Genomic DNA, 23,661 nt, shown 5'->3' with positions numbered 1-23,661 from the left:
TACAACTTCTCTAGAAAATATGAAAAGTTATTCTTTTCTCAGTTGTATCAAAATGGATTTGTAATTTCAATCCCAGCAAATCTTACTTTCTGAAAACCACTTCATAATAGTTTGTCCCTGGCTTAGCCAATATTCTCACTGATCCATAGTAGGATTCACAATTTGAAAAGCAATGAAGAATATGGTGTGCTCTAATTGCCTCTTGACTGCTGGTAGGTTATTGAATAGGTAAAATCAATTTTACTATACAGTGAGCAGGCATGGAATTAAGGCAGACTTATTGAAGAGTTGGTCAAAAGTCATTTCCAATTGAAGAATTTTCTATCAGAAAATGCTAATTTGCCCACTGCACATTTACTGCCATCCAGAACTGCCCAGTTTCCTGATAACATACCCAAAAACAAAATTGGAGGTGCAAAGCAAAGTGAACTGGCACTCTATGCAGAGGGCTACAGAGTAGTTAAACTTTTATTACTTCAGTGTACTCACTAATTACCATTTTGTGGATAAAAATTGGGGAGAAGGAGTTATTGTGTTCACTGGGATTTTTGACAATAGTACTTCCCTCCGTACTATATTTTTATTGCAAAAAGCATATCATACAGTAGTATTAATGTACACCTTCAAAATGTCAGTTCTGGAAAATTTGTTGTTACTTTTAGAATATATATGAATTATATGTATATAATATATGAATACATATGTAATATATATGAATTCTAAAACTACTTTTTTTTTTTTTTTTTTTCCCAAGGGTTTATTTTATTTTATTTTATTTTACTTTTTCTATTCAGTTCATAGTGAATCAAAGACTCATCTGAAAAGCCTGAGAGATATTCTAAATACAAGGTGAAGTAGTTTCATATAGTAAATGCTGTTGCACAGTGCAGGAACAAAAATCAAGTTCTTCTTACTTTCACACAATAACATCAAAATTCAAAATTTAAAACATAAAAAAGAGAAAAACACTCAAAATTTTGTGATGACATTTTTTTTTTCAATAAAGAAGTTGACTTGATATTATAGATACAATCACTCTACAAAGAAAACACCAACATATATTGATGAATTCTACTGATATAAAGTGTGAGTTATATTAAGATAATTCAAGAGCTTATCAAGAGTAAAATTTGCTAATGGTGCTTCCTGTGAATCAAGAAACAACAAAGACAATAGGCAGCAACAAAAACTACTATTCTGAAACAAACCTTTAAAAACTATTCTCAAGAATGATATTTTCAGGGCTATTTGTTAAGCCATTAAACTATTGTAGAATAAAATACATTAAGGTCCACGATGAGTTCTAAAGATTTTCTTCCTCTTTCATATTTACAGACATAGTAGATCATAATGATGTGTTCCAGAACACGTGTTGCAATGAAACAACAAATAACCTACCAAAGTCCCCCAGCAGGAATTCATATGATGCACTACCATTGTAATGCTAATTAATTATTTGTGGATAGGGCAGGAGAGAGTCAGACCTTCAACAGTTCTACATGAATCATTACTCTCTGCTGTAAATAAATGAATTTTAAGAAAGTCCTTAATGTGTCTGTCTGAGGACAGACTATTCCAAGTCTTCCCCATTTCTGACAGCCACACTTTAAATTATCATTTTATTATTTCATTTTTCCAGTGGAGCTGCTACCAGAAAAAAAAAAAAAAAAGACAAAAAAAAAAAAAGACAAAAAAAAAAGTTATAATTAGGACTAAACCAGAAAGATATAGCTGTATATTATTCAAATATGTAATTGTGTTTTTGTTTTCTACATGAACTTTAAGCAAAACATAATTTTAAGTGCATCAGTATCAGCACTGTTTCAAATATCATTTCCTACTAACTTCTTGCTGTGAAGAGATAATAAAACATGAGTCTAAGTAAGCATTCAGTGTGATGAAGTGACACATTCTAGTGAAATACGCTATTGGTTGTTCTTCATAGGAATTATGGATGTACAGAAAAATAAGCAATGACATTTCTATCAAGTTTGGTTTATTCATCTTCACTATCCAGAGCAGCCTAAGCCAATCTGCTGGATTTTTAGGCAAACAATTGCATCCATATTATTGTCATTTATTTGACCCCAAGCTTTGCAACACCTACAGTTTCAACTGCTCTCATACCAACAGATTTTGTCATTGCTTTCACTAGACAACAAAGAATATAATTTTTTTTTTGAAGTTCTTTATTACACTTGAAATTCTTTAGTGCTTTCCAGTGTTTCACTACTGAAATCCATTCAGTGATATTGAAAGTGATAAAGCAAATCAATCCAAATGTCCTCAATAAATTTTTACTTCAAGCTATCCAAATGCTATCCAAATCATGTTAGATTATGATTTTTTAGGTTTGTTTTTGTTTTTGTTTTTGTTTTTGTTTTTGTTTAGAAGATTAATGATTTCTACTGTTTAAGGGAAGAAAATAATATGGAAAGCCTAACAGACATATCACTAGTGCCAACTAGCATTAGAATTACCAGCTTTCATGTTGATATTTTGCATTTTCTTAATCCAGTTCTCTCATCTTCACATTTCTCTTTGTGTGGAGAAATAGATTTTTCAAATGTAAGACATGCCTATGGGCAGATAACAATGTCAGCTCATCACAGAATTAGTGATTAGTGAAATAAATTCCTGTATAGAAATCTTATCAGATGATCAAACACACTACAGCCTTAGTAAGTATGTGATGTCTTTGATTCTCTGTTCCTGGAACACTTCCAAATGCATGACAGCAAACATAATGGTAACCAATCAATTCAAACACTGAACAATTACTTAATGACAAGAAAACAAGCCTTTGACTAAATTATCTCCTAAATGAAATTTTGGTGGAGAATGGATTAATATGGAGCCATATGCTAATAGTTGAAAGTCAGTAGCAAGCCATTTCCTAACCAGCCTTTCAGCTGTGATTATACTCAGTATATTCCAGTGAAAATAGAATACATACCTCACTACATCAGCTCTATTCTGTGTACAGAACTATATCTGGAACACTCAGATAAGTGCCATAAAGACACACATGAAAATTCAAGGAGTAATATGATTAGCTGTAGCAAGATGAAATTACTAGAAAAATTTCCTGTCTTCATGATCACAGTGTTCAAAACCTTTATTCCATAGCAGGCTGTACTTCTTCTGTTGCAATAATATAATAATGGGCTGAAATATGGCTATTCCACGGGATGTGTGGCATCTGCATAGTACACAGCAGGTATTATCAGACTAATCAGAGCAGATCAACAGGTTTTCAAGGCTAAGACACTGAATACAGACTTAGACCACATATGTTTAGCATGAGCTGGGAAAAACCAGAACATAGTTCTTCATAAAGAAAGTTTAGTCAGAATCAAAAAACATGACAAGACAGTGACAGTGGTATCATGGACAATGGCAATACTTAGTATCTGAGAAAGAAAATTAGTGTTACCAACCTGGATCAACCAAGGGTTTTATAATCACCGGATAAGTTAAGTTCAAACTGACAGAGCTGACCTCAAGCCATGAAACCAGCTCTGTTTGTCAGAGTCATGATTCAGCTTTATCAGGTCTGTGGCCAGGCACATGCATAGATTTATTGTTGCTGCAGTAGAATTCAAACAATGGTAAACAGCCAGAGGCTCAGATTAAAAGCAGCAACCACGCAAAAGAGGGAATCCTTGTAGAGAATCTTTAACAGAACTGTTAGGGGAAATGCTCTGCTGAGCCTTCTTCCAGCTTTTTCTCAACGGAGTTCTAAGGCTGTCAAGACTTCTTTTACATCTCTGTCAGAAAGCTGAGCTTATCTGAAGAACTATAATTCTAGAGGTGAGTCTGTTGAACTAAAACAAATTCCATCCCCTGAAAGCTTTCAGTTGGCAGAAACAATATATTGTACTATATTTCTGACTTATGGTAGTCCTAGAAGCAGAACTTAAAGTAGTGGGATAAACGAGATAAACCAGGTTGTTTTCAAAGATTAACTAACAGTTTGGATCATTTCTGAAATTTTGTTGCTGGTTCAACACCAAGTAGTTCAAGAGTATGCTCTATTCTGGAGTAAAGTAAAGGAAACACAGTGCACTGTAAACCCTTAACACTTGTTTATCACTCATCCCTAGGCAGAGCTCAATACATTCCAGATGTTCTCTCACGTAAAGAACAACTCCATCACTTCACACTGCTGATCTATATTTCCTTAAAATAGTCATCCCTGACAGCATTCCAGTCACTTGAGATGTCCCGCCTTGTCTCCATGATCACAGTGAAATCATGGCCCTGAGACTGCACAAAGATCTCTTTCTCTTTGTTCCCCATGCTGCATGCATTGGTATACAGGCATTTCAGAGAAGAAAAGAAACAGGATTTGGGTGTCCCTAGAAAGATGCAAGAACCCCCATAGCTATATGTCCTTGAGGTGGTTGGCCTTCTGTTCTTCGCTTGTGCAATGGAAGCAATAAATTAAAGAGAAACCAAATAGATGCTCATGATCTTCGCAGTGATCTTTAGAGCCTCATTTCAAGCACATCATTTTGAAAGTCCTGTTTTTCTTTAACAGAAGTTTTCCAGCCAAAAGAAGAGTGAAAACTTGTCAGGTAGAAAGGGTAAAACCTGCGATATTTTCTCTTTTGTAAGTAGCAGAAAAGAATTTCAAATGAACACATCTTACTATAGAGCTTTGAACAGTGCAGAAGGGTGAGATTTAGTGTTTCCATACACATATAATTAAGACCTGATCTCTTTTCTTCATTCTGTAGACTTTTTTGATCCTCAGCTGCATTATCTCATGGTCATATATTCCCAACCAGTCCTACCTGGTTTGTAAGAACCAAGTCCAGCCGCACACCTCTGCTTGTTGGCTACTCTATCACTTGTTTCAGAAAGTTATCTTCTACATGAATGCAGGAACCTCCAGGATTCTGTGTACCTGGCAGTACTGTTTTTCCAACAAGTACCAGAGTGGTTGAAGTTCCCCATGAGAACTAATGGCTAAAATGCAGCATTCTCAGTAACGGGCTCAAAAAACATTGTCATTTATTCTCCAAAATTTTGCTACTGTTAGACATCAGATCAGACCCTTAGTCTCTATTCTCATGCTAGGCACCTAAGAAAAATAGTAGGTTACTCATGAACATTTTGATTAGTTTGTTTACCACAGCTACTGTTGTCTAAATAATCCTGAGATTATTAAACATATTATGTCATATTATAGTCAAAGGACACAGGTGTTCTTTCCTATTAAGAATGCAGTGAAAATTTATAAATCACACAAATCAAATTTTTTGTAAAGCAGTGTGTAAACTGGACATCTTTATGTTCTTTAAGTTCTTTAAGATCTTTAAGTTCTTTACTATGAGAGTGGTGAGGTGCTGGAACCAGAGAGGTAGTGGATGCCCCATCCCTAGAGGTGTTCAAGGCCAGACTGGATGGGGCCCTGGGCAACCTGGTCTAGAATTAAATGGGGAGGTTAATGGCCCTGCCTGTGGAAGGGGAGGTGGAGATTCATGGTCCTTGAGGTCCCTTCCAATCCTGGCCATTCTGTGATTCTGTGATTCTGTGGAGATCTATCTGTTCTTGAACAGCTGCAGTTTGTCATTTTGTATGTTACTCTAAATCACCATCTTTTTCATTTTGTATTATATATTGAATTCAGACATTTGGCACACAGTTCTTGTGAGAATTAACTTTAGGAGCTGAGGAGATGACTATTTGCCCATCTGGAAATGGTAACATACTCTGACATCATGCTGCAAGCTGACAGAAGTCATGTGTCACTGTACCCACATGTTGGCTGTTTTTGTTATATTGTTCTGAAATGACATGGAGTCAGTCTCAAAATACAATCTAACAAAGACAACAGCTCTTAGATAAAATTTAGTAATTGACTGCCTGTCCAGTTATCTGTCAAGGTAAAATCAAATTCCTGACTTGTATCACTAATGAGTGTGAGCTTTACAACACTGAATGTACAACATTCAGTGACTCCCAAGTATAACAGGGGAGGCAAAGAGTGAAAAAAATGACTGTAATGCTTAGCTACCTTCTGCTTAGTACACTACCCTCCTTATGCAATCAAAAATCACTGGCTGAGATAAATTAAATTTCAAAAAATAATTTGACCAGGGTGCAAGTCACTTAGTGAGATTTTTTGTCTTTGTTCAATACATTTCAGGCTGAATCAATAAATATGTTCCTATGAGCATGAAGACTTTGATGAAATATGTAAATATAGAATAGAAAAATCCAATGATTTTACTTTTAACTTTTAACTTTACATTTTTCTATTTCTCCTTCTCTCCCTGTTTGTGAAGAAGGAAAGAATTTAACAATGCAAAAACAAAAATGAAAACAGAAACAAACAAACAAAAAACAAAAACAAACAAACAAAAAAACCCAAAACCAAACCAAAAACAAAGCAAAAGTGTTTGGGTTACTCTTCTAAAAAAGATAGGTTTTGTCCCTTGACTGGTAATGTAATTTTATCTGCTAGAATAAAACCTCATTTTAATACCTTAATAGTAGTGTCTCAAACAGTGAAGAGGAAAAATAAGAAGGAAGATATCCAAGAATCAAGATATGGTCACTGACACTTCATCCTGAAGGGTAATACACGAAATCAGTATTTTGAAAGAGTTGAGTAATGCACATTTTATGTTTTATGTTTATACTTTGTTAAATGAAAGGTCTTATTACATTTAGGTATTTGCTTTTGATTTATTGCAAAATTATCCCAATTTATATTATTTTCTGCTGTTTTAAGACAATAAACAGTTTAAACATGAGAAAGAAGAATACAATATACACTTGAAAGTCATTTATAAATACTTTATATTCTGCTAATACAATACCCTGAAACATTTGAGAAAGTTTTAATGTTGGATGAAGAGCAGACTGAGTGTCTGAGTGTGGAAAAAAATATTAAACTGTCTTTGATTCTCAAATTTTCTTGCTTTTACCCTTTCAGTTTTCTCCCATGCAGAGTAAGTGACAGAGAGGGTGGCTTAGCTATCATGTCAACCTGCTGTTTAACTATAAGAAATTGCTTACTTAAGAATGTTGAAAAATAATAATTCATCCCTTGTCTTTTGCATAGAACTTCCATGGAATGGCTTCGGTTGGAAGGGATCCAAATGCCCTACTGTGGGTAGGTTTGTCAACTAGTTGATCAGGCTGCCCAGGGCCCTATTCAATCTGGTCATGAATACCTCCATCGATGGGGTATCCACAATTTCCCTATGCAACATGTTCCAGTGCCTCACCACTCTCTGAATAAAGAATTTCTTCCCAGCATCTAACATAAAGCACACCCTCCGTTAGTTTATAGTTATTCCCCCTTGTCCTGTGAATAACTGCCTGTGTAAAATGTCAGTCTCCTTCCTGTTTATAAGTTTCTCTGAAGTAAATGAAGGCCATGGTGAGTTCTCACCAAAGCCTTCTCTATTGCAAGCTAAACAAGCCCAGCTTCCCTAACGTTTCCTCACAGGTGCAGTGCTCCAACCCTCTGTTATAATTTTGTCCCTCCTCCGGACCCAAAACACTTCAGCAGCTCCATGTATTTCTTGTGTCACAGGCCACAGATCTGGACACAGTACTCCACGTAGGGCTCATAAGGGGAGTGTAGAGGGGAAGAATAATCTTCCTCACCCTGCTGGCACATGTTTTTGATGCAGCCTCTGACACTGTTGACTTTCCAAGCAGCAAGCACACATAGTTGGCTCGTGTCAAGTTTTTCATCCACTAGAACACCAGGGTCCTTCTCAGCAGGGTTGAGGATTCCTCATCCCTGGAGGCATTCAAGGCTGGATGTGGCTCTAGGCAGCCTTGTCTAAAGGTTGGCAACCCTGCACATAGCAGGGAGGGCTGAAACTAGATGATCATTGTGGCCCTTTTCAACCCATGATGACGACGATGATCTCCTAGTCTGTATACACATCTGGAATTGATCCGACCCAATTAAAAAACCTTGCACTTTGCTTTGTTTAACTTCATTAGACAAGGTTAATGGCATGCGTTTCAATAGGGCCAAGTGTCAGATCCTGCATTTTGGTCACATCAACTCCAGGCAACCCTACAGGCTTGGGAAGGTGTGGCTGAAAAGCTGCCTGATGGAAAGGGACCTTGGTGCTCTGATGGACAGTCGGCTGAACATGAGCCAGCACTGTGCCCTGGTGGCCAAGAAGGCCAGTGGCATCCAGGCTTGTATCAGGAATGGTGTGGTGAGCAGGACTAGGGAAGTCATCCTGCCCCTGTACTCGGCATTGGTGAGGCCTCACCTCCAGTACTGTGTTCAGTTTTGGGCACCTCAGTACAGAAAGGACGTGGAGGTGCTGGAGCAGGTCCAGAGAAGGGCAACAAGGCTAGTGAAGGGCTTGGAAAATCAGCCCTATGAGGAGAGGCTGAGGGAGCTGAGGCTGTTTAGTCTGGGGAAGAGGCGGCTGAGGGGAGACCTTATTACTCTCTTCCAGTACCTGAAAGGTGCTTACAGTGAGAGCGGGGTAGGTCTCTTCTCACTGCTGACAGGTGACAAGACGAGAGGAAATGGCTTCGAGTTGCGCCAAGGTAAGTTTAGGTTGGACGTTAGGAAACACTTCTTTATAGAAAGGACCCATAAAACATTGGAATAGGCTCCCCAGGGAGGTGGTTGAGTCACCGTCCTGTCCCTGGATGTGTTTAAGAGCTGTTTGGATGTGGTGCTTGGAGATATGATTTAGCAGAGGGTTGTTAGAGTTAGGGTACTATGGTTAGGCTGCAGTTGGACTTGATGATCCTTGAGATCCCTTCCAACCTGAGTAATTCTATGATTCTATGATTCTATGATTCTATGACACTGGCTTATTTTTCAAGCTTGTCCAAATCACTTTGCATGGCATCCCTTCCTTCTGTTGTATCTATCTACAGCTTGGCGTTCTCTGCAAACTTGCTGAGAGTGTGTTTGATTCTATCATTATGTCACTGATTATGATGTTAAGGAGTATCAGTTCTAGGACAGACTCCTGGAGACACCACTTTTCTCCAGCCTCCACCTGAACATTGATCACAACCCTCTGGCTGCAACCTTCCAGCCAATTCCTTATCCTCCCTTCAAACCTTATCTCTTCAATTCAGAGATAAGAATGGGGTGTGTGACCATGCCAAAGGCCTTGCAGAAGTCCAGGTACACAACAACAGTTCCTCTTCCTTTGCCCACTGATATAGACAGTTCTTCATAGAAGGTAGACGTGTTAGTCAGACAGGATCTGCCCTTGGTAACACTGTGCTGGCTGTCTCCGATTAACTCCTATCTTGTATGTGCCTTAACATATCTTCCAGGAAGATCTGTTCCATGATATTCCCAGGTACAGAGGTGAGGGTCATCAGCCCATAGTTCCCTGGTTCTTCCTTTCTCAGTTTCTTAAAATTGGGAATGATGTATCTCTTTTTTTAGTCAATGGAGTGTTTGCCTGACAGCCATGACTTTTCAAATGTGGTGGAGAGTGGTTTGAATATGGAGTGGCTTGATACAATGTAGAGTGCCTTATCCTAACTTTATCCTGCAGTTTCTGATATATTTTTCTTTCTCTCTTTCCTTATTTTTTTTATATTTTGATACTATAAATAGTGAAATGAAATTATTTACATAAAAACTGTTAATCTAGTAATACAAGCAGCGCTGTTTTCATGGCAGCACCATTAACAACATTTTCCTTTATTTTTCTATGTAATATTTGTTTAATCACAGATGTACAAATAAGCAAATATATCTGTCACCAAACAATCTTCAGAATCTGTCAAAATGATTTTTGGATAATTATGTTTCTGCTTACTATTTCTTTCATTTCTTCCCTCTGTGTCATCGGACTTCTACATGACTGGAATCTATTATGGGTCTGTCACCAGTTCACTTTGGAACAAATCCTGATAGCTTAGACTTGATCTTTTGCTTAATATTTCTGGTTTTCTCATAATTTTTGTTCATTGAACTTTTGCTATCAGTATACCATTCCTCTAATTTTGACACTTTCTGCAGTCTCCAATACTTTATTTTTTTATCTTTGTATATCTCTGTTGAAATGGAATGCAATTACTAATTTCCTCATGTAGTATTGTGTTATATGGCTTATTCATATTACTCTTTCTAAGTCCAAAATAATAGACTGTTTTTTAAACAAGGTGGGTATGTTTTGGGTCGTCAGTATGTCACAAAAGGTGTTTCAAACTGCTATCTTAAATCTTATCAAAATCAGCAAACATGCATAACTTTTTCTAAATTACTTAATTAGCAGAGATATCATGAGAGGACTTTTATATACAGTTGAGAGAGCAAATCAGGCTTAGGCACTTACAGACTACTTTCCTTGTAAATTATACTTTAGATCACCAGTGTGTGAAATATCATTTCACACTTGATTAGCTACTTTGGGGAAAAGAACATTAAGATTCACATCTCCTTCCCAACCTTCATCTTCCTAGTCTCATCCTACATGTTACCATAAGTTTACTACGTATTACTGCAATGTTGCTTCATAGGTATACTAAAAGACCTCAGTTCCTTATTTATCTATCTATCTGATCTGTCATGTTGTCTTTTTCTTTGAGAACTATGTTGCTAACAATCTACTTCCTTGCTCCTTTAATGCTGTAATATTTATTTGTTTGTTTGTTTGTCTGTTTTGGAACATTGGTTATAAAATCAGCTTAGTACGAAGAAGAAAAGTGAGTGGCTGCCAGGTTAAGTTATGCACTGATGTGAAGAACTTCTTGTGAGGGAAGGTTTCAGGAAGAGACATCCTTAACTTAAACATAAGATGAAATACTTCAAGGAAAATAAGTCTTTTGTGAGAGAAAATCTAATGACGATTATACCTTTCTCTGACGTGTGGAAATGCTACTCCCTTGTGTAAAATGAATTAATCCAACAAGACTTCACATTGACAACAAAGCTCTACAGTAGCAGAATTGAAATTTTGACCGCTGTCATCAACTCTTCAGTGATTGTCAGGTGACACAATCAATATCACTATCACCTTCATGGCAAGGAAATGTTACAAAGTTTAAGAAAAGTAAAAGGAAAAGTTTGAAAACCTATCACTTGAACCTTTGAAATTGTGGTTTTAAAGAGATCATAACTAAAACATACTTGTAGAAAAAAAAATCCAATGCAAATAAATCCAGTGTATTCATCAAAACAGTCAGTACTGATCTAGATAAGAAATGATTTTTATATATATTAATAAGATCCTCACAAGCCTTCTTTCTTTTAGGCCAGAGAAACTCAACTTTTTCAGTCTTTCCTCTCAGGAGAGTTATTCAGTCCCATAATCGTAACTGTGGCACTTCATTGGTCTCTATTTAGTAACTCCATGTCTTTTTTTGAACTGAGCAGCTCAGTACTGGCCCGGTATATCTATTTGTTTTTGGCCATAAGCCAAAAACAGTAGTACGCTTCTACTCACTGGTATGATGAGATAATTGAGACAGAACACAGTCATTTATCTTAACAAAGAAAATATATTAGGAAAGAATACCTTTTCTCTCATAGTGAAAGCTCAAATGCAAATCTAGGACCAGATGTTTTTCCTTTTATTATTACTGTACACTTTTATCACACTGAAGAATGCTAGGCCTAATGATATAATTTGAGACTTTATGTCATAATTGTTCTTTCTTGTATCAGAAACTGTCTCATAACATGTCATCTTAAATACAAAAAAAAACATTAAAAAATCTGTTTGAGCTGGCTTTTAGTTCTCAGCACCATAAACTGTGGCATATGCATCAGTATGTATTGTGTTTCTAACCTTTTACTCTAAGAATGAAAGTCATTGTCAGGACAAAATTTTAAATTCTCTTGAAGGATATTAAGTGCAAAATTTACAAAAGGTTTCCTTCAATCTCTACTTTCATACTTATTTATTTTTAGGAAATGAACATAAAATTATTTTCTGAGCCTCAGCAGGAACTTAATTATTTTTTTCTTGTTCTAAATATGTATAGGACAATTGAAAGTAGCTTATTAAATCTTTAATAAAGAACATTATATCTTACCACTGTAAGCTCAAATAAATACAGCGCTGCAAGGATAACATCATCTCTGACCTTTATGTTTCATAACATTTGTATTAAACTTGGATGACTCAGTAGCTCTTCATTCAGAATTTGAAAATCATCTTATAAAATGAACAGCTGCAATTTTGTTTCAGTGTAAAAATGATGGTTAACACTACCATAGATAACAAGTGTCAATCTGTCAATCTGCCACCTCATCTCCTTAGAAAATATTTAAATTGAGAATACATTAATAAACAATATTTTGAACTATCTGTTTATATGATTTTATTCTACGTATACGTGAAACCCTCGACAACATTTATCCAATATGCATGATTTAACATGTTAAGTGTTGAGAAAATTAATCTCTGACATGGAATCAATTCTTAACAGTTTTTGTAGAGTCACAGTAATTTCTGCTAATCTTTACTACTGATTAAATCAGTTATCAAGGCAAAATCAGGAGTGGAATTCATTTCTACTTAGCATTATAGAGAACAAGATTCCATATAAATGATTTCATGAAGTCAATGTGCATACACATTAGGGAAATGTCTCATTCAGAGAAGAAACTGTAGCTGAAGAAACAAGGTTGACTTCTAAAAGTTCAGGCTTTCTCCTTTATATTTTCCTTGTAATGTGAAAATTCTAGAAAACCAAAGGACAGATAATTGTAGGATTAATCATTTTAAATTTCTAAAAAGCTCCAGTTCACATTGAAATACTGGTATGCCAAAACCTTACTGTGTGAAATTTGGGTACAGGTCCAAGAACAGCTGTTGCTAAAAAGGAAATCATTATACGGCCACTATGAGAACATCTCATGAAAATAGAAATGTTAGTGTGTGTGATGCTCTTCATGGTTAGTTCTTCATCTAAAAATGTCATTATAAAAATTGCACATTTTTTCTTCAAATTGTAAAATGAATGCTCTACAAACTGTCTATAGTGCTAGCACTACAAAAGTATGAAAATGTGACAGAAAGGAACTGTTCACCTCCAGGGCTGCAGATGGACCACAAAGCATGCTAACTGTGTTTTGTTTTATTCTTTAAGATTTATCTTTTGGTGTAGGCCAGATATTCCATTTCCACAAAAAAATGTATTTCAACTCTGAACTTGCTAAAATGAAATAATAAAATGAAGATTTTACAGGCATACAGGACAACAAATTTAAAAACCCATGTTTTTAAAGCTCCTAATTTTACTTCTTTAATGGGCAGACAAGCATACTGATCAACAAATCATTCACATACAACAACCCCTGTCTTATCATCTTTTCGAATGCATGCTTCTCCCCAGATCACCTACTTCACTCACTTTAGTTCCAACCCTAAGACATGTGCAATTCCAAAATTTTCTTCTGTTGCACAGAAGTATTCTGTATTTTCGTGTATTGAAAATGAAAAGTAGCTTGTGCACAGAACTTCTTTGTATTTTCTTCATTGCGACCTAAAATAAATGTTTGCCAAGTTACATCCTCCATTTATTCTGTGTTCAGACTCAGTCTGTATATTGTGCAACAACAATAAAATTAGATGAATTGATGAAATTTTGTGACATATTTATCCTACCTTTTCAAATTAAGTGCAAAAGTACAAATAAATTCTTGTGACATACTCCATGGTTTATCATTATGGAAATTCCTTTCCCTCCTTTACAGTACCATAGCTCTAAGGAAGATTTTGCTCTGACTTCTGTGAACTTGTGATGAACTTTTAAGTCTGTTGGAACTTTCATTTGGAAAGCACTTCTAATTCATGCCAGTACTATCAATAATGTTATGTCCAAATCAATCTGGGATGCTGCTTCATCATGTAAGTACAACTGTTACTAAATGCTAAAGTAAGAAATCAATAATTTGATGATGTTTTAAAGAATAACAATTAGGGCTCAGTTTCTTCTCACAGCTGAAATTTTTAAGTAGCTCAAAGTTATATTCCTGCCACTGCTGTGAAATCAATTTGCTGTCATCCATGAAATCACATGCAGCTCAGTGGCTCTTCAGGGTGTGTAAGGGAAAGAGAAACACTTTTTTTTCTAGAAGGCAGGAAACCTGGATAGTATTGTTTAATTTATGCACAAAGTAAAATTATATGCTATCTATTCACTGAGGGGAAAAAGCAATAGTGCTTTAATATTGAGAATATACTATTCGCTTGGAAAAAAAACCCACACACACACATATATATATAATAAACAGATATGCTTTTATTTTGCTACTTCAGAGAGCTTTGCCTTTGCTTAATATAAGCAAATTTTATTTTTATTTTTATTTTTATTTTTATTTTTATTTTTATTTTTATTTTTATTTTTATTTTTATTTTTATTTAGTCTCAGAAAAATTTGCTTTGTTCAATGTGTAGGAGTAAAGAGGTGAGATTTTTTTTTGGTCCCCCTTGGAAACTGTTAGAGAACTTCTGATACTGGACAGTTAAGAAGATTCAAAAGTCAGGAAGAGTATATAAGATATATTTATCAACATATTACAACTTTTAATGCTTTTATTAAATTATTTTTTAAATCATTGTGCCTCTACTTATGTATAGAAAAATATAAAATTGCCTAATTATATCTTAAATGCTGGTTTATTTGTTACACAAGATGCACTCCATTGAGCTTTATGGTGATATGTACAAGAATTGATTTGAGGAATACATGTTTGAAACTTTACGCAGCTATGCTGTTTTGTTTTGTTTTGTTTTGTTTTACTTGTTTAGCTTGAAAGCAGTAAAAATGATTCATTCTACAGCTAATTTTTATTTTCTGCTTCAGTCAGCTTTCATTTTCCAATTATGACTTTCACATCACAGTTCAAATTTGTATCTAGTAATGTTAATCAGAAATTATAAACTGAAATCTGTATAATCTGACTGTATTTTCATGACCAGTATTTTAAAGATGTATTTGTGAGCTGAAAGTTAAAAAATACAGTCTACAAGGATCTATTCACAATCCATTTGATGTTCTACTGAAGCTTATGAAAGTCCTGATCTTTTAAAATATGTCAAAGTGACAATTTTGTTTGTACTAGCTAACATTCTTCCAAACCAGAAAAGTACACTTTATTCTTTTCTTATTATTTACCATCACATTACTATCACATTAGTCAAATGTACAGGAAATTGCCTTCTATTGCATTTACAACAGATATTAGAGTTATTTTTTAAAATGTATGACATTGAAACTGAATGATGACTGAGTCTAAACACAGATTCAGAATCAGAGAACCCACAGTCATGGTGGAGCGGAAGCAATCCAGAGAAGAAAGTGCTTCAGAAAGGGGTAGAGGAAATAAAGCATAAAAATCACTGTGGTGACAGGCAGATGGGGAAACAGGACACTGAAGATCAATTTTGAATTAAGGAGAGGGAAGCTTATGACAGAAAACTGAAACATAAGAGCGTGAAAGGGGCTGTTTTGTTGATGGTGTGTTTATGTTGTTGTTTTATCTTATGTTTGCTAAGATAAGATTCTTTTAATGTTTAAACATTAGAAAGTCTAATAATAGAAGGTGGACTATGAGATTTTTTAAAACTATGCTCCATTTATAATGTTTTAATTTCTTACTTTTTGACAACAGGGAAAAAATAAGCTTCTCCAGATATGCCTTTTTTTCTTTTTTTCTTTATTTCTTCTTTTTCCCCTAGAACAACTTGGGACTTCCACTGTGTATTTTGAAAAATTCATTTAGATAATGTGTGTTAATCTGTTCTTGTGTCAAATAAACTAAGCTAAATTAAGCTGTGCTAAAATAAGGAAAATTCAAAATCTTGTAGTGCATTCATTGCAGGATATTAAAAAATAGATCTTTCTGAAACATAAATTGGAAATTTGCTGAGACTGTCTTTTTCACTGATTATCCAAAGCAAAGCATAATAAATAACTGCTTCAATTACTTCCTTGTATCATATATATTTTGTTTTACAAAGCATTCCTGTAGTTGCTTTTATAAATATAGCAAGTGCTATAAAAAATTAAAAAATTTCAGTGTTTTTGGCATTGTAAGGATTTTCCAATACATTCAAAGTTATTTTTAGATTATTTAAAGAAGAATATGAAATATTAGTTGACTAAGATGAATAAAAACGTTAGAAACACATAAGATTTCCTTTTTTCTTTAAGGCATCCTAAGACTTCTTTATATACTGGCAACCTTCCTACTAATCTACTAGTCTTCTATCTTAAATTCTCTCCATGCAAGATCATCTTAGACTGACATATGGGTTCAGATTGGAAATGTAAGTAAGTGATTACAAGTTACTTTAGTTTGTAGTAACTCATATCCAACAGCATTTGATACTAATGTTTCTCTAAAAAATAATGTTTTGAGAAACATTGTGGATTCAGTATGTTCTAGATCATGTTTTTATTACAGTTTGAGGCAGCAGCCTGCCACCTACTAAATGAGTAACACAGATTCCTGCACCAGTTGCATTTCTGCTTCCATCACAGCTCTGACCCACAGACCTAAGTGGTCTCTTTAACTGCTGCTTGAAAGAGTGAGTTGCATCCTATTGACACTAATTTGCTACATAAACTGCTCAGATGTAGATCAAACACCTGATTAGTAGTTCTTCTGAACAGCTGTTTTACTTACAAAAAACTAATGGATGTGGGGGATAGAGCACAATGCTGTTGCTACAAGGAGAGAGGATATTTTTCTCACTTTTGTGACATTGCAAAGAATTTTTTTTATCCACAAACAGGTTTTTAAATTTATTTTTATTTACTCCTTTTTGTTTTTAGCAATGTTACATTGTCATTCATACTTAAGGAATATTAAGATGTTCATAAAAGTTGTCACGATTTCAGTGTTGGAGTTTATATTGTATCAGTGGCAAATAATATCCTAGATTTTCCTGGAGATTTATGGCTTCTCTCTTTTTATTTCTTTTCTTTTCTTTTTTTTTTTTACTTTATAGAAAGACAGATTCTTTCAACAAAGTAGAACTGTTTTATCTTGAACCAGCCTCTTGAATTTCCTTGCTTGACCCATGGGAAGTAAAATATTACAGTTCAAAGGAACATAAAACTTCTATATTTTCTTACTAGTCTCTGGCACATCTTTACTCCTCTCATGCTTCATAATAGCTAGGATATTCTGGCAATCAAGAATTTAGTCTCAAGATACTGATTTTCTCTCTATATATCTCTTTTTCCTTAGTTCAGAATATGACTTACACTTTAGAGGACTTTTCTAATATTTTGAAGAAGCAGTTATTTCTACACTTAGGAAAATGAAAAAGGGTAAACGTACAGAAAAAATGAGGTAATATTTATATCTGCAAAAGCATTTCTTACTCTAGCGCTGTGAGAAAAGTAGCTGATATTCCTTTGCCAGTAGCTGAAATATTCAGCAGAATAGCCATAATTTCATGTTTACTTATCAGATATGAAGCAAGGTAAGAGTACAGTAGCTTAGTATTTTTGGCAAAGTAAAATAGAATAAGGAGAGAGAAGGACAGCACAGTCTGATATAACAAAGAGCAAGAGAGGTCCAAGGAAGCTGGATAGACTACAGAAATACTGTAAGGTAGGCAGATACGTGAAGAATCCTGAAGTTTTAAGAAATTAGTAGGAGAAACTAGAAAAGAAGAGACTTGGGTTTTGCTAGGACATGAAGACAATACTTAGAAGCCAAGTGTAAGCCACAGAGAGGTGGGGAAAAAAAAATGAGGAAGCTTTAGCCTAGTAAGGACTATCAATGGACAAGTGAGGAGAAAGACATCAGTTGAAAAAGGATAACGAGATAGAGAAGAAGTCTACAATATGGAAATAGCTGTTATACACATTCTGGCAACTGCTTCTCCCACGAGCCAATGGAATTCCATTTAAAAAAAAAAAAAAAAAAAAGCTTGAAAAGTTTATCATCGACACTGCACCCTTTGGAGAAAATGAAGATCTGCATAATAAGGCATTGCAGATATCATTATTTCTGAAACCACGGAATATAACCAAGATTCAAAGCCATAATGCTAAAGACAATCTTCAGGATTGAATTTCCCATGGTGGTACAACATTATGAAACTTGCTTCCAAAAATAATGAAATGACAGGCAATAGGTGAGTTCTTGATGAAGTGTCCTTCTAACTGGCATGGAAAGAATTACAGACAAAAGACTGGTAACAGGCAAGTCTTCATTCTCTCTTTCAAACATTCTCAACTACTGAAATTACCTCATTTTCTTAGCAGATGAAATTTTCTATCATACGTGTTCATGGCCTTGCTAGATTCTCTGTGGATCTTTAAGAACAGGCAAATCCTTTCACTACACTGTGGTTGCAGAGAACTTTTCACCACAGAACTTGTTTAGATCTAGTTAGAAAGAGAGGCTCTGTGCAGATGGTGGCTCAGTAGGTGTGCTCATTCTGTAAAGCACTGAAATCCAATTTGTTCCACCTAGCCAAATATAATTATGAGGTGTTATTGTGTTTTGTTTTCCTTCCTGACTCTCCTCTCTTGGTATTGCTTACAAGGGGTAGAGTCAGAAAAAGTACCAACATCAGGGAAGCTAGAATAATTCTTTTCTGATAATAAGATTGTGCCGGTACTCCTTGCTGTGATCTTTCATTATTATTTCTTGAGAACATTCTTGAAGTCACAAAGTCATAATACCCAGAATGAAAGCATAGCATGAATAGCTTTGACTTGCACATCAAACACAATTCTGCAAATTAATGTATCACAATGTTCTGAAGATTAAAAAAAAGATTGTAAAATCTTTTCATGAACTATTTCCTGTTCTGGGCTCTGAAATTGATAGTGCAGATTCAAACCAGAGTCTTGTCAACTTAAACTACAGTTTCATTATATAAAATGATGCCAAGTTTTAAAAAAATGTCACAAAGTTAATTTTCTCAATATTATTTTTGTGCTGATTCCTCAAATTGTCAAAGGTATTTTCAGAACATATAAAGAGAGATTTCTTGAGATGCCTGCAAGATTTCTGTCTTCTATACTTCTTTTCCAGAATCAAAGTGTAACTCTAATCAAATAATGGGTAAATAATATGTTGGAGTAGAAAGTATAGATGCAATAAGGTAATTGACAGTTGACAGAGAAGTTATTAATAGTTTTCACTGAGATAAAAATAATAATAATAATAATAATAATTTAAAAATATATAATTTTAAAAGTAAAGAGTTTCTCTGAAACTGTTAGGATGTGATTTTTTCCTTTTAAAATTATCTGGAACTTGCTGATTCTCTGGTTGCTTCTCTTGTTTTATTTCTCTTCAATTACAGCTTGCTACATAACTGCTGAGAAGAATTATACACAGCTAGGGTGCTAATGGCTCATTTACAAACAGTTCTATGAAGCTTAAGACATTTTTTTCAGAGCTTGAATTTAGCCAATGTGTACCACCACTGTTCATGTGTTGAGCATTATACTTACTATACTCATTATATATTAGACCTGATATACTTGATGTACTATAGCTTTGCTTCCTCTGCGGTCACCTATAATCTTACATCTCATTAACTAATATACTTCAGGTTTTATGCAAAACAAACAAACAAATGGAAAAAAAAAAAAAAAACCTAATTATTTTTCAATACTTTGTTTTCAGTTTTCAATACTTACAAGCATGGAGCATGAAAATAAGAAGCCATAGGGGAAAAGAAAGTTTAAAATACAATATTAGCAAGACAGTTATGAGGAAGCTTGTTTTGGTTTTTGAATTTCTATTTTTTTTTTTTTAGGGTATTATTTATTTGTTTGTTTTCTTCTCAGTACTAGCATATGAGAAAGAATTAATTTGAAGTAAGAAAAAAAGATTCTCCTTCTTACAAAGCAAGATGCAGAAAAATGCATAGATGAAGCGATATAAAGTCCAGTGGTGACATTAATTAAAATTAAGACATTAAACTACATTGTTGAATATTCTGAACTAAGAAGTAACTGATATTACTAATGAAAAGATATGAAAAATATTGAAATTAAGCAGCTGAAAACTGAATAGAAGTGCTTAGAAGTGCTACTACAATTCCCAGAAGCTGGCACTGAACAAAGACATATTAATTTTAAGCTGTATAATATACATCTGTGTAAAGTTACCAGCTTACCATGACAGTCACAGATTCAGAGTTTAATTTGGATAAATAGATTGGACTGGGAATGCTGTTTACAGCTGGAAGGTAGATCTGTTCTCAGTTGAGATAAATTGTTCCACCAAATAACTTATATTGGCAGGCTTATGAGGAAAGAATATGTGCTTGCAAGCTAAGGATACAAGTGAGAATGGATTTTATTTATTTAGATATTTTCATAACTGGTGGCAAAGCCATAAGTTCTAAAGGCTCATTCTGCTGCCAGCAGCAACTTAGATTATAGTACATTTGAGTTGCCTAGGCTGCAGTATATTTTTTTAAAAATGTATGAATAATAGAAAATATCATGTTTCTTTTAAGCTCTTGAACAGGGATATAAAAGACTGTGGTTCTGCTCACCCAATAATTTTCCAGCCAAATTAAAGTTGTATCACTTCTGCTAATGTATTTGTTTCTGCTCTCTTTCTCTCTACACTTATCTATAAAAGCCAAATTTATCTACCACATTTATCAATTAGAGAATCATAACAAAAATATTTGCTGACTAGATTTATGGAAGAATAAAAATGTACAAAAAGTTCAATATTATTGTTAACACATTATAATACAATTATATGTTTTTGCAAGAATGTTGACTAACTATGGGAAGTAATCATTTTTATATTTTTATCAGTACGTTAAAATAAATTAAAAAAAATGATAATAATAAAGAAAAAAAAAAACACTTGAAAAATCAGAGTTCTGGCATAATGATATTTACCACCAGTTGTAAGAAGAAATTATCATCCTTTATGTGAACCAGCATGTAAGGAACTAACATACATCAGAGGTTGTTTCCAAAATCAGACACCAAGAGCTGTAGCTAGATAAAGTTCATAGAATCATTTCTGGATTGTGTTAGGATGCCTGGTTTAGAAGATACAGCCTAGTATTCTTTTTTTTTTTTTTTTTCCTTTGCTATTTACAGTGTGTCAGTTTGTTGTGGTTTAACCCAGCAGGTGGCTCAGCACCAGTCAGTTGTTTGCTCACTCCCCACCCTTCCCAGTGGGATGGGAGTAAGAATCAAATTAAACAAACTAGAACTCATGGGTTGAGATAAAACTATTTACTAAGATAGAGAAAAGGAAAATAGTTATGATTATATACATATATGTATATGACAAGTGATGCACAATTAATTGCTCACCAGCTAGCCCTGACCAGCAGAAGAGAGCAAGATGAACTTCCTCTCCCTACAAAACTTCTTCTGCACAATGCCATGTAGTATGGAATATCCTTTTGGTCAGTTTAAGTCAGCTGTCCTAACCTAATTCTGTTCTCTTCCAGCTTCTTGAGCCCTTTGCTACAAATGGCCTTGGTTCTATACAATACTGCTTAGCAGCAGCCATAAAACATTGGTGTGTTTTCAGTGTTGTTTTTCTCTTAGAAATAAAAGACAGCTTCATACCAGAAACACTGAAGAACACAATTCCAACACATCTGAAACTGACACTGTATTCCTGATATCTTTTAACTCAGGAGCAATAACATACAATCCCAGTCAAGCTTCAGTCTTTTGGTAGTGGATGGGTCCATCTTCTCCAGATCTCCCTTTCTATCCAGGAATGGAAATGAAATCCAGGAATCTAGGCCCATCATCTCACCACCTGTTAATAAATCTGCTAATTTTTTTTTGTTAATGGAGAAACTGTGACAATAATATTATATCTTTTTGCTCTAAAAATGAATATACTTTCAGGCTTGCGGCCAGAATCACTTCAATATAGGAATTTTCTCTTTCTTTCTCTTCATCCATTTCAGAATATCTCGAACTGCATAACCCCACATGATCTGCAAATGAAGTCATTAGCTATGAAAAAGAACATTTTAATGGAACCTAATTATTTAGAAAACTTGTTGAATTTCTGCCCCTTTTAGTCCATGAAAATATTTCCTTTAAAAAAACAACAACATTTTGATGATATTATGGGCCATAATAACCTCATGATATCCTTTTCAAGAGGATTAAATATCCATTGGAAATTCTAGGTACAAAGAATAGGTCTGTAGGCATATGTTGACTCTTTTCTTCAGTGGTGAAAATATAAGTTGTTTAGAGTTTTCCTTAGACTAAGGCCTGAACAGTTTCCATTATATTGCTGTCCTCTTACATTTAATGCTGTTAAAGTGTGCTCTTGACTTTCTGATCTTTTAAAGCTTATCATAATGAATAGTTTTATTCAGTAGAAGAAATCTTCTGATGTATCTTTAAAACATAATAAAGGCATTTTTTCAACATCATCAATTAAGATAAAGGAAAAAAAAAGCCACAACCACTTCAGTCTCCTAATTCCATCCACAGATCAAAGGTCAACACATCGAAGTGCTTGTCATTAGAACTTTAGAGTGCAAAACATTTGTTCCTGGTATTGCCACAAAAGAAAAAAAAAAGCTTGTTTAAATTAGGCAACAATATCCAACTGCAGAAACTCCCAGTACAACAAATCATTTTCCTCTCATCTCTCATTCCTGTGCAAATATCATATTGTATTCTGTCTGCAGCATATATTTTAATTTAAAAAAAAAAGAAAGAGAAAGGAAAGAAAAAAAATTGAATAAAGTTCAGTAACAGCCATCTAATTTTTCAAATAGAAAGAACAATGTTACTGTTTGCTTTGAAAATACATGTCTAATATACAATAAGGGATTTAAAAGATCTGAATATTATGCAACTTATGAAGGTTGCTCCAAAAGTAATGTCTCTTATTTTAATATTTTTGCCCAGGTTATCAGAAGCAGATGTTGGTGGTATGACAGTAGAATTTGAGCCTTCCTGACAATATTCTGTTACATTTTGCTGCAGTGTGATGGATGGCAGCAGAGGGGCAGTCTGTCAAAATGCTGTCTGTGTGCATTGTGTATGTGTGTATGAACTAAAGGCATGGAATTGTATTCCTACATGTGTAAGAAAATGGCAGCCACTGATGTTCATCAATATTTGCTGAATGTTTATGGAGACCAAATGGTGGATGTGAGCACAGTGAGGCAGTGGGTGGTGACTTTCAGCAGTGCAACAGCAAATTGAAAAACAAGCTATGTTCTGGACTGCTGGTGCAGATTTTTGAGACCAACTTACATATTTGGGTTTAATTCCATTGATTATACTTGCATTTGAAGTGGCTGAAATAGCAGACCAATATGCGGATTTTTTTATAATATACAGACAACTATTTAATATTAACATAACCAAAATGCTGTGAAACTGGCTCTACACTGAGTAAGCATCTGTGTTTGATTGTGATTTGTCATAATAAGCTACCAGGTGTTTCAGTAAATGCTAAGTACATATTTTTCCAACATACTGCCAGTTTTCCTTGGCAAAACAGATGACTTAACACAAAATAAAGTAGAGTTGTAGAATCATTTCAATATTCATAATTTACCATTAGAATCATAACGATGACCAAACTTTACATGACCAAACATTAAAAAAAAAAAAAAAAAAAAAAAAGGAAACAGTAGAGACAATAAGTATAGGAAGGCCAAATTCATTCTTAATAAACTCACATAACCTACCCATATTATTTCTATGTGTTTTTCCCTATTTTTGTTATAT

This window comes from Phasianus colchicus, chromosome 2 (assembly GCF_987193195.1).
Source record: "Phasianus colchicus chromosome 2, bPhaCol1.hap1.1, whole genome shotgun sequence".
Taxonomy (NCBI): domain Eukaryota; kingdom Metazoa; phylum Chordata; class Aves; order Galliformes; family Phasianidae; genus Phasianus; species Phasianus colchicus.
This window is presented reverse-complemented; position numbering follows the sequence as displayed.